This window comes from Drosophila mojavensis, unplaced genomic scaffold (genome assembly GCF_018153725.1).
Source record: "Drosophila mojavensis isolate 15081-1352.22 unplaced genomic scaffold, ASM1815372v1 contig_36, whole genome shotgun sequence".
Lineage (NCBI taxonomy): Eukaryota > Metazoa > Arthropoda > Insecta > Diptera > Drosophilidae > Drosophila > Drosophila mojavensis.
The window spans coordinates 10,941,624-10,955,810 of NW_025318858.1; the positions used below are offsets into that span (position 1 = coordinate 10,941,624).

At 33.4% G+C, this 14,187-nt stretch overlaps 1 protein-coding gene and 1 long non-coding RNA gene across 14 annotated transcripts in view; one reads left to right on the forward strand and one right to left on the reverse strand.

Annotated features, from left to right (window-relative positions):
* Positions 1-14,187, reverse strand: part of LOC26528164 — a 110,005-nt gene that overhangs the window by 73,999 nt on the left and 21,819 nt on the right. For 2 of the 5 annotated variants that reach the window (XR_006357272.1, XR_006357271.1), the window contains exon 4: positions 10,958-11,127. The exons of the other annotated variants lie outside the window; for them this stretch is intronic. This is a non-coding gene — a long non-coding RNA (uncharacterized LOC26528164). The remainder of the gene's footprint in view (positions 1-10,957; positions 11,128-14,187) is intronic. 5 annotated transcript variants of the gene reach the window in all.
* The window catches only part of LOC6576520 (serine-rich adhesin for platelets), a 53,699-nt gene that overhangs the window by 6,931 nt on the left and 32,581 nt on the right, over positions 1-14,187 (forward strand). The window lies entirely within an intron of this gene.

Below are 14,187 nucleotides of genomic sequence, written 5' to 3' on the forward strand. Positions count from 1 at the left end.
GACAATTTTTTGTCAGTTTTTTTTTTGCGAAATATTTGCAATGTCCAAAGCCTATCAAATGGCCCGAAAAAAACCAGCTAGCCCAACTAACCATGGCAATCCCATTAGATAGGGTCCAAGTTCGCGCGGGTCAGCCTCAGCAAGCAGCTCCTGCTTGTGCCTGTTGTTGTCGCTGGTTTTTGATTTTTATTTGTGTGTGTGTGATTTTTTTTTTTTTTTTTTTTTTTGCATAATTATGTGCAGAATTCTCTTTTATTTGGCGGCGAGAAGTTGTATTTCAACTGTGCTGCCAATTACCAGCATGAAGGTCTTTGACTGCGCAATCAGCAGCCAACAACAACAACAAAAACTAGAAAATTTGTAACATTTTTGTCTTAGTCGGAGCTCTTCAAGTTGTTGTCATTATTATAGTTTCGGCTTTTTTTTACGACTTGTTTTTCATGCTTTAATTTGTTTCGTTGTTTTGGTTTTTTTTTTTACGTTGGTTTTTGTTAAGCTTTTACCATGGCGCACAATTATTTTTTCCAGTATTGTAGTTATATATATTATATATATTTTTTTTTCGAGTGCTCGTGGCTTTTACATTTCACGCTCTTGAGTTGATTGGCTGGCGAAACGTTTCAGTGGCAATGAAAATCGTTTTAGGATTGGTTAGATATTTAAGCATGGATACAAGATAATGCTTAGAATTCGAGGGTAAAAAGAAAAAGATTTAGTCTTTACTATTATAAAATATATGTATTTATATTTATAAAAAATTAGGTTAAAAGTATTTTAAAAGTAAGAAATAGAAAATTATTTAGGTATTATTTATTTTTAAGAATTATGAATATGAAAAATTCTATACATACGTTTATTTCCATAAAAACTATATAATTATTCAAATGAAACTTTTTTTACTTTTTAAAATACATAGTCAAAGCTCGACACGAATTAACTAAATATATTGTCTTAATAATGTTTTAGCTTATTTTCATATAGAGATTTTTTTTCCTAATTAAACATCTGTAGATATCCGTTTTCACTTGCGCTTTCTGTATCTAGCGATGCAATAAATCAATAAATCTTTAATAATCGGTAGCTAAACACAATACACAATCAATTTTTCAATTAACTTAAACCGCCAAATGCAATTAAGCCTTTACACGATTTCTAAAAAGAAAACAACAATAATGCTGGCTCCAGACTGAAGTTGATGCCGATTTTTACCCGGTAACCCAGTTATTCAATGTTTCCAGCAGTTTCTTTTAATTGACAGCCGCACAGCAGCTGAACATTATGCTGCAGTCCAAACATATTAATTAAATAATTAGTAGCAACAACAATAAATAAAAAATTAAAAAAATACAATATTAAGCAACAGGTATTTGTCTAAAACAAAAAAAAAGCAACTGCAGCATTAATTTGTACGTTAACAATTAAAATTTTGACACGCTAATGATTAATTAATAATTAAAAAACAAAGTAAACAAAACTGACAAATTGCATGTGGCACGAACAAAACATAACTGGGCACTGGAGAACATAATTAAGATTTTTAACAAACTGGATATAATATAATAATGTGTTTATAATAAAAAGTATTTTTAGAGATTATTAAAATGTAAAAAAAAAAAAAATAAAAATAAAACTATGTTAGAGTAATAATTGCATGCAGAACTCATAAATTCAATGTCAAAATAAAAAATTTTAAATACAATATCCATTGCATTATTTTTGGATATAATAAAATCTGACCTCTTAAATTAGATTTGGCATTAATTTAAAAATTCTACGTTATAAAATCCTTCGAAAAAATTATTAAAAAAACAATAATAATAAACAAAGGTTTTATAAAATTTTGTTCAGATTTATATACATATATGCATATGCATATTCCGTTGATAATTAAAAATGTACAATATAATATAAGTTGTACAATATAATATAATTTTGAGAGAACGTTAAAATCAATGTATTATTATTTCTTAATACAACTTTAAAACATAAAACAAAAGAAAAAGATTTATAAGTACAGTAATAAGAAAAGGCTAAATTTATTTCAGAGCTTAATTAACACACTTATGCTTAAACTTGACCTTTACTCTAAAGTGAACTGAAAATATTAATAAGTATAATAACGCCCAAAATTAAAGGGAGAAAAAATGGCAAATCATGCGAATTGAATGCGCTTTTGGCGCATTTTAAATCGCTTGAGGAATTCAATGTCTCGGATAAAAATTTCCAATTGCCAATTGCCAATGAAATTGTTATTGTGCCGGCAACGAAAGAAGTTCAAGTTTAAAGCTAATAATGCGGGCTAATTGCGAATGATAGCATAATGGGCCGCAGAGTGCGAATTATGTAAATTGCAGGCGGCGTCGGCAGTACACGTGAAGTCAAACGTTGACCTAGAATCGGCAACAGCTATCGAGTATCGAATATTGTGTATTGAGCATTGAGGTGCGAGAACTGGGTAAGCAAAATATTAGGCATTTTTTTTTTCTTTTTTAGGGGGCTGCTAGTGTTTGCCTGCTAATAGACATGCCCTGACCTTCAAAATTAATTGACTTCGATGTGTGTTTGGTCGAGTACCTACAGCGTTTATGCGGTTATTACTTGTTTAGTCATGCTGCTAATGAGACACGGGCCAGGTTCAATGCAGGTTGAAAAAGCGCCACTCGAAATTTTTATTTTTGTTTTACTTTTCGGGGGATTGGCAGCCAAGTTGCCGCATGTGGCGTCCAACTGTTTGTTGTTTCTGTATGTGTGTGTGTGTGTGTGAGTTGCAGGCCTGCAAGCATTTTGACAGCGTTACCTAATCTCGGTAGCTGTATCCGAATATTGCGGAACTGCAATATAATTTTATAGATTTTTCATATGCCCGACTGGCTGTCTGCCAGCTCGCTGAGACAATAAACGTAATTTTCTTTATAATAACAACAAATGGAAAACAACATTGGATTTTTTTTCTTTATTTTTTTCATCTTGTTTTCATTCTGCTCGCTGCTTTGTCGCTTTCACTTTTCCGTTTCGCTGCTTACTTTTCCTTACAACTCATTCGTATTGATTATTGCCCATTGACGATGTGATTTCTGCTCATTTCATTGGAGCTTTTTTTGCTCCAATCTATTGGCATTTCATTTCCCTCTCACCATCTCCGTCTGTCTGCCTGCCGAAATGAAAAGTTTTCGCTTTGCCATTTGTCATAATTAATTTTTTAAGCTTTAGTATTTGATTTTTCAAGACAACACCATTAAAAAATCATTGGTTTCGTCAACAACGAGCATAGTTCAAGTTTTTATAGGTGCTCCAGTTGTGGCTTTTAGGTGAAAGATGTGAACAGCACCACCGTCTGGTGATAAATGAGCCAAAGCGAAAGCATTTTATCTCATTTTGTACACATTTTGTATATTTTGGGAAGGGAATATGCTAAAAGACAATCCAAAACAGATTGTTAAGGTGTTAAAAACTAATTTAGATCGATTAACGCTAGGCAGATATGAGAGTCGCAGTGGAGCATATGCATAAGTGAATGGCTTTTTAAATTATTAAAAAAATTATTACTTAAATATGATTATTATACATATATATATATATATATATATATATATAATTTTAATTTAATTTTTGTATTTTTTTTACATTTTTATTAATTTTTTATTTTTTTTTTTTACTAAATAAAAAAATTGTCCCAGAACTATTTTCAATTTTATTAGTCTATAATATTTTACAAAGGTTTCTTAATCCACATTCCCTTTGTATAAGCCGATATTTCTTGGTTTAAACCTCAATATAAATCTTTACAGAGAAAAAACTTGAGTCAAAACAAATATGATAAATAAAGAAACATCTCATTAAGACTCAACTGACAGTCCTTCCGTTCAGACAAAAGTTTGCAACTTTTTGAAAGAGCCAAACGAGCTGCATGACTAAGCCAACTCGTATTGTTAGGCTCCAGTCACAAGCCGCTGGCGTTGGACAGCGTGTTAATCAGCAATTTAGAATATTTTGCTCAAGTCGAATGCAAACAGCAAATAGAGTGAAGGTGGAGGTGTAGCTAGAGTTGGAGTAGGGACTTGACTCCCTTTCAATGCATTTCCATTTCCTGTTGCAGCAGCTGTTCGAGCGGCTGTTTAGAGTGTTGTTATGGCATTGCCTTGCATTTATCATGTGGTTCACATAAAAGCCCTTAGAGCGGCAACTGCAACAACTACAACAACAACAACAACACAAACAACAACAGCAGCAGCAAAGTTCGCATTGATTTCCTTTTTGCTATCTTGACAGCATTTACTTTGTGCTGGCGTAGCCTAAGCAGGGGCGGTGGGACAATGGATGAGGGGGAGGGCGGGTAGAGAAGGCGGCCACACTTCGACAGAGACAAACGAAATAAATGCGCGATCGGGCGATAAACTATTTTTAAAGACAGCTACAAAGGAACAAGCAAAATAACAGCAGCAACAGCAGCTAACAAATAATTGGTATAAATGCCAGACGAAAGGATACCCTAACTGTGTGTGAAATAAAAAAAATTTATCTTTTAAATATCTTTGCATTCATTTAATAACATTTGCGAGATATATAAATATTTTATAGACCCATTTCGAAATTGTTGTAAGCTATCTAGATTTTTATTTTATTTTTATTAAAATTTGGGATACCAATTATATGAATTTCTACACCGCCTGGTAGGCCGTAAATATTTGGTATATATATATATATTTATTTTTTAATATAACAGTTTTGATTTAGTGTAATTTAAGCACTATTTAATATATATATATATATATATATATATATAAATATTTACTAATATATTTTTTACTATCTTACAATTTTGCGACTACTGCAAAAACATACTCCACATTGTATATCTTTAAAAACTGGGTATCAAATAAGACAACTGAAAATGATTTCTCACACAGCGCAACAGAGACAGAGAGAAAGTAAAAGACAGAGATAGACAATTTCAGGCAAGCCTAACAAGCTGTAGCACTTAGGAGGCACGTCGCAGTCCCTGAGACTGAGATTCTGCAGCAAAAAAAAAAAAAAAAAAAAAAAAAATCAAGCTCCCCTAGCTGCATAGTCCTCCTTAAGCTCCCTCCCTTTACCGTTTGTTTGTTTCTTTTCTTTTTTAAAGGCCTTGGTTAGCTTTAAAAGGAGTTGCAGCTTATTTCCTGCTGCTGCTGCTGCTGCTTCTTCTTCTTCTTCTTCTGCAGCCGTTGCTGAAGAATAAAAATTCTAAGCAGCTGCCACGGCAGCATCCTTTTGTCTTGGCCAAGGCAAGAGGAGCAGCTAGGCAGGCTGCCAAGACTTGTGCTGGCTTGTTAGCCTCTGCGGCCTGTCTCTGGCCATTTCTAGTCTGTCGTTGACCATTTTTAGCTTTTTAAGTACTCTTTGGTCATTGTTAAGTACTTTTGCGTGTCAGGCAGCGCGCTCGACAGGCGCTGCCTTCTGGGACCACATGTTTTAGTTGGTTATTTATGGGCAAAGTGTCAGCGCTAATCAAATGCCAGCCATCTAAAAACTATTTGCTCTATGTGTATCTCACAATTGGCATTGTTTTACCTCAAAAAAAAAAAAAAAAAAAAAACAGAAAAAAGAAATACAGATGCGAAAAAAATACGCTTTATAGAACTAAAGCATCTGCAATGCAAGCCACCTCCGCCATCGCTTGACCATAAAGATCAAAATCTTTATGGCCAGCCGAAGACGTGCATTTAACATTTTGGTCATTTCCATGTTTGAGTTCCAGTTCCAGTGTTCCCAATATACATATACATATATATGGTTATTTTCTTTTTTATATATTGTATAACAAGCAAAGCGGTCATAAACTGCAGCTTTATGACCCAACAACGCATGGCCCACCGATTCAATTGACCAACAGAAATATGACGCAATGCCGACAGTTCTTTTTTGATCTGGGCACACGTGTGCGACGGCAAAGAAAAAAAAATTTGTCATCATCGAATGGCTGCCCACGCTTAGATCCGAGAGCTCACAGTGCTGACAGAGGGTTCGCAGATCGGAGTAAGTGGGGCGGGCTGCTGATCCGCATAGAACGAACGTGGCATTAGGTAATTTGAGCTCTCGAGCCCGTTTCGTTCGTTGACTGGCATACATCAGTCAGCCAGTTAGCCAGCCAGTCTGTCAGCCAGTCCGTCGGTCAGAAAAGTCGCTACCTAACCTTACTCAATCAGAGATGAAAGAGGCTGATGGGAATACACAACATCGGCTATTGTGAAACGAGTCTGCTACGGGTCAACGCCATAGAACAACGGCAAATTGACAATCGATATGTAAATTAACCAGATATTCTGCGCTGTGCTTAAGCAAAAAAGGTTGCCAATATCAAAAAACACGAGGGTTGTCAAGAAAACAACAAAAAGCAACAAGCACCACACACTTGGAATACCTAATTTCGTTGAGAGTTATCTTAACGAGTTATTAACGTGACGGGCTACACAATTATACTAAAAATAATATCGAAACTTTACATTATAAACTGTGTGAAAGAATTTTACGGAATATGTCTATGAGATTTTTAATTTTTTTTTTTTTTTTGCATTGAGCTGTCACAACAAGCTTAAGTCGACAGACAACATTTCCAGTTACTTAAGAGATCTAATACGTTTGGTATACAAAAGCAAGCGGGTTTTCGGAACAGGAAGATGCTGCGAACTGAACTTTTATTGATGCAATGATTCAATAATCATTTTCAAATGGCTGCAAATGGAATAAAATTAAATGAAATAAAAGACAATAAGAAATAAATTTTAACCATAAAATAAAAATATATATATACAAAAAAATTCTACATGACAATAATAAATGTATAACTGAATAAAATGAAGAATATATAAAATTTAATATTTTCAATGCATAAGCATTTAATAAAACATGATATTGTTTTTAAAGTCTTTCAGAGATTTTACAAATATATATAAATTTAAAATAATTATATTGTAATCAAATTTATAAAATTCCGTATATATAAAAAAAAAAAAATATATATATATATATATACATATATATATCGAACAAAATCGACCATAAATAATAATAATCGACCATAAATCAAACAAATCAATCATCCTCATCTGAAAAATTATTTCATTACATTATTTAAGATATTCTTTTCAAATTATTACACTTTATATATATGTACAGCTTTCAACTCTTATTTTATCGACTTGCCCATTTGTAAATATATACCGTATTTAAATCAATTAGTCTCTAGTTTCTCTGCTTTAACCCAATTAGATTAATTGATGGACAGGTAACAGCCCACTAAAAGCATATATTTGCCATATCAGAAGTACCATCCTTTCTGCCTGCTCTCAAAGAGTGATAAATGCGAATCCGTTTATGCAAATCCGCCATGTTCGACATATAATCTGACTATGGGCATCTAAGCAGCTGCCACCCGGCATTAAGGCAAAGAAAAAATAGTTTTTGCGCAGATTTCATGCAAATTCCGCCAACTTCATATGCAAATTGGGCTATCTACTTCATGTAGCTGTTCAATGTTTTGCATGTTTTCAATTTTTCCCCTATCTCTCTTTCTATTTTTTTGCTATATCCAATTAAGGGCATACAAAAGACTCAGGCGACAACCGCGCCAACAGAGCTTTTTGGGTCGCATTTCAAGGCTGAGCTGAGCAGAAATCAATCAGCAAATGCCGCTAAATTATTATGTAAATTATAATTTCTTATTGTCAGCTGTGCAAAAAAAAAAAAAAAAACAGGCAAAATAAAAAACAACAACAAAAACTTCAAAAGTAAAAGTGTTAAATTGTATGTTGCCTGTAACCATAAAAACCATTAAGAATGCGGATGTCAAGGGAGCCCAACTATGGCATACCATATACTTAAAAATGAGGTGGCAGACGCTTGAACCTTGAGACATTAATTGAGAAGTAGCTGCTGCGTGTAGAGACATTCATTTTTTTTTTCTTTGCTAGACATTTAGAATTTGGGTCAACGGCAATTAACTTTAATGATTTGTCAGTCTTAGCCGAGGAGTCTCTGTGCAGCAATTAACGTTGACTTGAAAATGATTTACAAATATTTGGTGATGAAAAATAACAACAGTAGGTAAACAAACTTTGAGTAAATTGAACAAGCTTTATACAAAATTTTGACCTAACCAAACTTTAATTAAAAATATTTGATGTTTTATAAAAAGCTTTAAAACTATCTCATATTATGTATTAATTCGCCTATGTTTATTAATTTTTATCAACAAAGCTTTTCAATATTACATTTTAATGTGCTTTAAGAGCTTGATCAACACAGTTGCAAAAACTTAATGGTTACAAAGAAAATGTTTTTCCCATTTTAGCCAGTTAAAAAATATAAATATATTTTTAATTTAATTGCAAAAAAATTTATATATTTATTGAACAAAAAATCATTAATTTCCTTTTTTTTTTTTTTTTCTACATCAATTTTTTTGTTACTTTACAATCTTAATATCACCTCGACTTTTCAATCACTTCCACGGCTCATATACCCATTCGTTGCCATCTGCTGAGTATATGCACAATTTTTGCCAACTGACCACAGATAAATCAGCTCATATTTCACTTTCAAACAAAACCAAAAACAAAAAAATTGAAAAGGAAAAATAAGGCGCACAGGCCAAGACTTGTTGACCACACACAGAAACCTTAACAAGTCGCTGGCATTTCCGTTGTAGGCGTCGCATGTAATTAACTTTTGGCCCTATGAGCAGGGTAACGAAAGGCCCCCGCCCGCTCTCTCTCTCCCCCCCCCTCCTGCGCATGTCTCTCCTATGTGGTCATGTTTCTTTCGCCTTTTCTCGTTACGCTTCATTTAATATGCAGTTCCTGAATACGTTTTTTATGTGCAGGCAAATTTTTCTCTCGTTCATAGCGGCTCATTTATATTTTGTCACATTTCATGTGCATGGGCGTAGGCGCACAAAAGGGGGTGTGGCTCTGGCTGCGACTGTGGCTGTGGCTATGACTGTGCAACGTATGTTGGCTTGATTTTGGCCGTCTGATAAGTGCCGTTTGCTGACTTTATTTATGGCCCAGTTACCTTTTTGGCAGTCAGCCTGAAGGCGGCCTAAACGCTGTAAACTTTATTAGCAGGATATGACAAAGCAGGCGCTTGCGAATGTAAATCAAGTTGATCGAGAGAGGTTATGTTGTTAATTCTAGCTTGAAAATAAATAGTTTGGCTTGAAAATATTGATAAATTGCAGTTACCCAATTAGATTGCAGAATATATATTTATAAGAAAATTTATATAAAATATATATTTATCTAGGCTAAAAAATCAAAGCACGCCCAAAAAACTGAATGATGTATAGAAGTCAAATAATCAAGGCATATATTCTCAAAAATTGTCTGAGCTTTGGTAAAGTTCTGCTGGATTAGCAACTTCAACTCGTTTACTTCCCACTCTACCTTCAATTATTTCTATTTTTATTTGTCTTGTCTTTTCTATCTTAAGATTTACAGAATTCCCTAACACCCACGCTTTGAGCTAAAACTTTCAATGTTGAGCTCTCACGCAAATATCATTCACTAAGTACTTCCATGTACTACGAAGTACCCACTATTTACTCTCAATGAAAAGAAGAATGTAAGCAGAAACACTGAAACAATAATACAACAAAAAAGTAAAATAAATAACAGAAACAGAATGAAATTGAAACAACTTTCACCCACGTTTTCTGTGCTGTGAGACAAATCTCTGACAGATTTTGCGCCATTTTATGACACATTCTACAATTCTTTTGAGAGACTCTGATCTCAATTGCCAGTCGCACAATAGGCAATGGCCTAACAACTTAATCAAAGTGAGCCAAACTCATATATTTCTTGTCGAGTACTGAATATTGGGTGCTGTACGTATAATGATATGCATGAACGTTCACTCAGTCTAGCTTAAGTGAAGAAAGTTCAGAAGATTTGTTGTCTCTCCATTGTCAACAGCCGGCAAATGGCCAAATGAAATAAAAGCAAATTTCGCACATTATTCAACTGTTCTACAGCACAACAATACAAACGAAAGTGTGGCATCAATAAGCGCGCCATGAAAAAGAAAAGTACAACAGCAAAATGGGCGGTAAACGCCCAAATTGGCAGCACTTAAGTGACAGTTGATGGACAGCAATTGAACGAGGGAAAAACAAAGCCTTGGAAAGTAGATCAAGAGACAGGGAGAGATAAATTCCAAGACAAAGACGGGCTTAGCTTGACAAGTAGAATGCTTGTGCACAAACGATATGCATTTAAGCCAGGGTTACAAGAATTGTTAAAATGTTAAAATACATTTGAAAAGATTAGAATATATGATATCCACAAACTGAATTCTTATTTAAAAATCAAAATATTTTATGAAAAAAATCTCTTTTAAAAAATGTCTATATTTTAACTGGAATACACAGAAAGTAATTTATATATAAGTAGACTGAACAAATTGCAATATCTATATTGTTATACGTACATAATGTATATCGCTTTATTGTAGCATAAGTAAAATTTTTCATAGGCATTTTTCTTCAGATGATTTTTGCCCTGAATTAATCAATCATTTGTATTTTATGCTTTTTAATTGATTATCGAGATTATACTTACGCTCTTTGATATTAAAATGAAATATATCCTATGTCTCGAAATGCTTGAAACTAGCAGGGCTCTCTGCTATATATATATATATATATATATATATATATTATAGTTTAATATTTGCTACATAAGAGGATGTATACAAAAGCTTTTCTTAAATTATCTGCAGTAGAAATATTTTTGATATATTATAAGTATATCTACTTTTTTCATATGAAAGCTTTCAATCGAAAGCCTTCAATTTGGTTATACAAGTGTGCATATATCAAACTGCTTAAGCTCTCATATAAAGCATTAAATATATTAATCGAGTGAGTCTGCGTTTTAGTAAAAATCTTCTCAATTATGATATAGAGATAGATACTAACCGTAAGTCGGCCGTTCCCGAGTGAGAGTGCGATGGCCGTTTGGACAGCGCCGTTAGAAAGACAATCCTGATGGATCCCGGCTGTGTTTCACAATGTGCTCATGCAACATGCCGATTTCTATTCGTGAATGAAGAGAGGACAACTAGAAATCGCTATTCTGCAAAGACACACTGAGAAATAGAGCACAGTGGCAATTTCTTTATTGAGCGCAGCTGTAGAAGCATAAAATTAGAATGGAAGGTGAGCAACTTGACGCAGTCTCTACATATACATACTTATATGAAAGAAAATATAGAGCATACCCAGAAGACAGTTTAGTGAACACAAAAATAATAAGACTGAGAGTTGTAAGTCATTTGCTTATTCTTTGTAAAAACATATGTGAAGACAGCAAGAAGAGTTTCCAGCTATCAAATAAATACTTTATTCAACAAATATATAGAGTGGATCTTATTTTTTATAGAAACTAGAAACGCCGTGTTTCAATATTATATATATATCAGAAGACCTCAGCAGCCAGTGCTAATTATAACATTTGACAAGGTTCCATATATTTTGTCTATTTATCAGCAAAACATTTAAAAAGTGTTTTCTAGTAACAAAAATATATCAACAGAAAAAGTGCGAGAGATCCACATCAGCTCTATTTAGCTTCCTCACTGTGCAGCCCAGCAAAATCAATAAATCTAATCTTTCTATTACAACAACTTGTGCTCAACAGCTGCTCGTTTAGATTTGTGACATCAAGAGTTCACATAATCTAGAAATGTTTATTTAAACCTTTTAAATCTAAACTACAATATAATGATATGCAACAGCAGCAGCAGTTATGGCCTATTAGATATGCAAATCGAAACACAGTTTGCAATCGACCCTAGCCCATAAATTAGCTAACAAGCTGCTTGCCATTCGATGGTGTGTCTCTTCCTCGCTTTCAGTCTAGCTCTATCTCTTTCTCGCTTTCTCTACATATGTGTGCTTGGCTTGTATGTACAAATACGTATCTCTAATCTTATCGCTTTGGCCATCCAAAACGGGCAAACACTAAAATACACAGCCATTTAAAGTACCAGATGGCAAGTACGTCATTGAACTTGACTTTGAAGGCGTTCCAGTCTTAGTTTTTCGACCGCAGCTCACGTTATGACACTCGATGTCAGTTAGCATACGCAGGGCGGACAGATGTACAGATATTCACATACAGAGATACAGATACGGCACAGATACAGATACAGCTACAGCTACAGATACATACAAAAATCTTGTCGCTGCGCTCGAAACCAGTTATTAAAGTGCAAGTGTAGCTGTAGCTAAGCATGATGGCCATTTAATTGTAGTCGCGTCCCCCAGAAGGCAGCTCGAAAATTAAATTTCAGAAAAGCAGCTGCATAAATCGTACCTATATACAGAAATATATATATATCTATATATATATGTGTAAAGCGTGGGTGTTTCTCAACAGGCTGAGTATGCCGAGTGCCGTCTGTCGTTTGTCTCTTGCCTCACATTCGCATGCTAATTAAAAATATAAATATATAATATATATATACATAGGTATATAAAATATATTATATATTCTCGTTTTATGCCAAGTTCGAAGTGCGTTTTGCATTTCGTCATGAAATACTGTTCGCAATGAGTCACGCCCATTAAGACCAATTCTGTAGAAATCACAAAAAAAAATCGTAAGGGTGTTTGCCAGATTAACAAGTGGGGCTTTTACTGTCTCTCTGTCGGCATTTTGTGCCCATTTACAGCAAGTTTGGTGCTCAAGTCTTTTTGTTTAAACTGGTAGCAAAAGTGCGGAAGATCTGTGTCTGTGTTAGTAAAGTCCAATGACTACCTCAAAATATTATTTGGTGCCGTTAGCCTGGCCGAAATTACACAACTTAACGGTTTATTTAATTGTAAGTCAGTTCAACAAAAAAATGTTAACAAGCAACCCGAAACAAGGTTGCGCGCAATTTTTTAATGCATTCAAAAAGTTAAGGAACCAACATTGAAGTACTTTACTTAAAAATCACAAAAAAAAAGGAGAAAAACTGTCAGGCAATTCGTCAGTCTGTCAGCCTTTTGACAGCTTAAATTGTTTTGGGGTTTTTTTTTTTTTGGTTCTTTGTTTGTTCTGTTTTGTGTCGGTTGAATAATTTTTGAATTTTCATTCTTTGTTTCGCATTTCAGTGCAATTTTTCAGTTGCATGCGGAAATAATCGCTGCTGAGCTGGGTGACTTTATTATCATGTTGAGCAGAGCATATTATGAATACAAGTATGAAATTAGTGCGCGGTTGTGGAAGAGTAGCTACTTAATTTGTGAAAGTACGAGCAGAAGTAGCACTATTTTCTATACATAGATATCTACAATTTCTAAAATTCATTGAGGGTGTGCCAAAATGTTATATAAAATACAAAATATAAAATATAAAGTATAAAATATAAAATATAAAATATAAAATATAAAATATAAAATATAAAATATAAAATATAAAATATAAAGTATAAAATATAAAATATAAAATATAAAATATAAATTATAAAATATAAAATATAAAATATAAAATATAAAATATAAAATATAAAATATAAAATATAAAATATAAAAATATAAAAATATAAAATATAAAATATAAAATATAAAATATAAAATATAAAATATAAAATATAAAATATAAAATATAAAATATAAAATATAAAAGATAAAATATAAATTATAAAATATAAAATATAAAAAATAAAATATTCAATCATCAACTGAACGCAAATAATCTTCATTTGCATATCAAACTAAATTTAATGGGCACACAGGAAAACGAACGTCCCACTGTCATTTAAGTCTTTGTTCGGCTTTGCTGCTAATCAAAGTCGCAAATATTTGCCATAAAACGAACTCAAGTGTTAAGAAGTAACGGTAGCGAACGAAAAAATAACAGTGAGAGATGAACAAAATTAACGCAGATTACCAACAAATTTGTAGACGATGATTTTCATGGAGGAAAAACTTTCGCGCACTTTTACCCGAAAGGCAAATTACACAAGAGTCGGCTCAGATTTCATGAAACATTACGCATACGCAGCGGCTAGGTGAAATTACGCATACGACACGAGTGTTAAGTACATGAGAAATAGACACCAAACACACACACACACACACACACATACACACAAATGGTGTGTTGGTGGGCGTTGCAGGAAATCATAAAGTGTAATTTTCATTGGACGGAAGATATAATG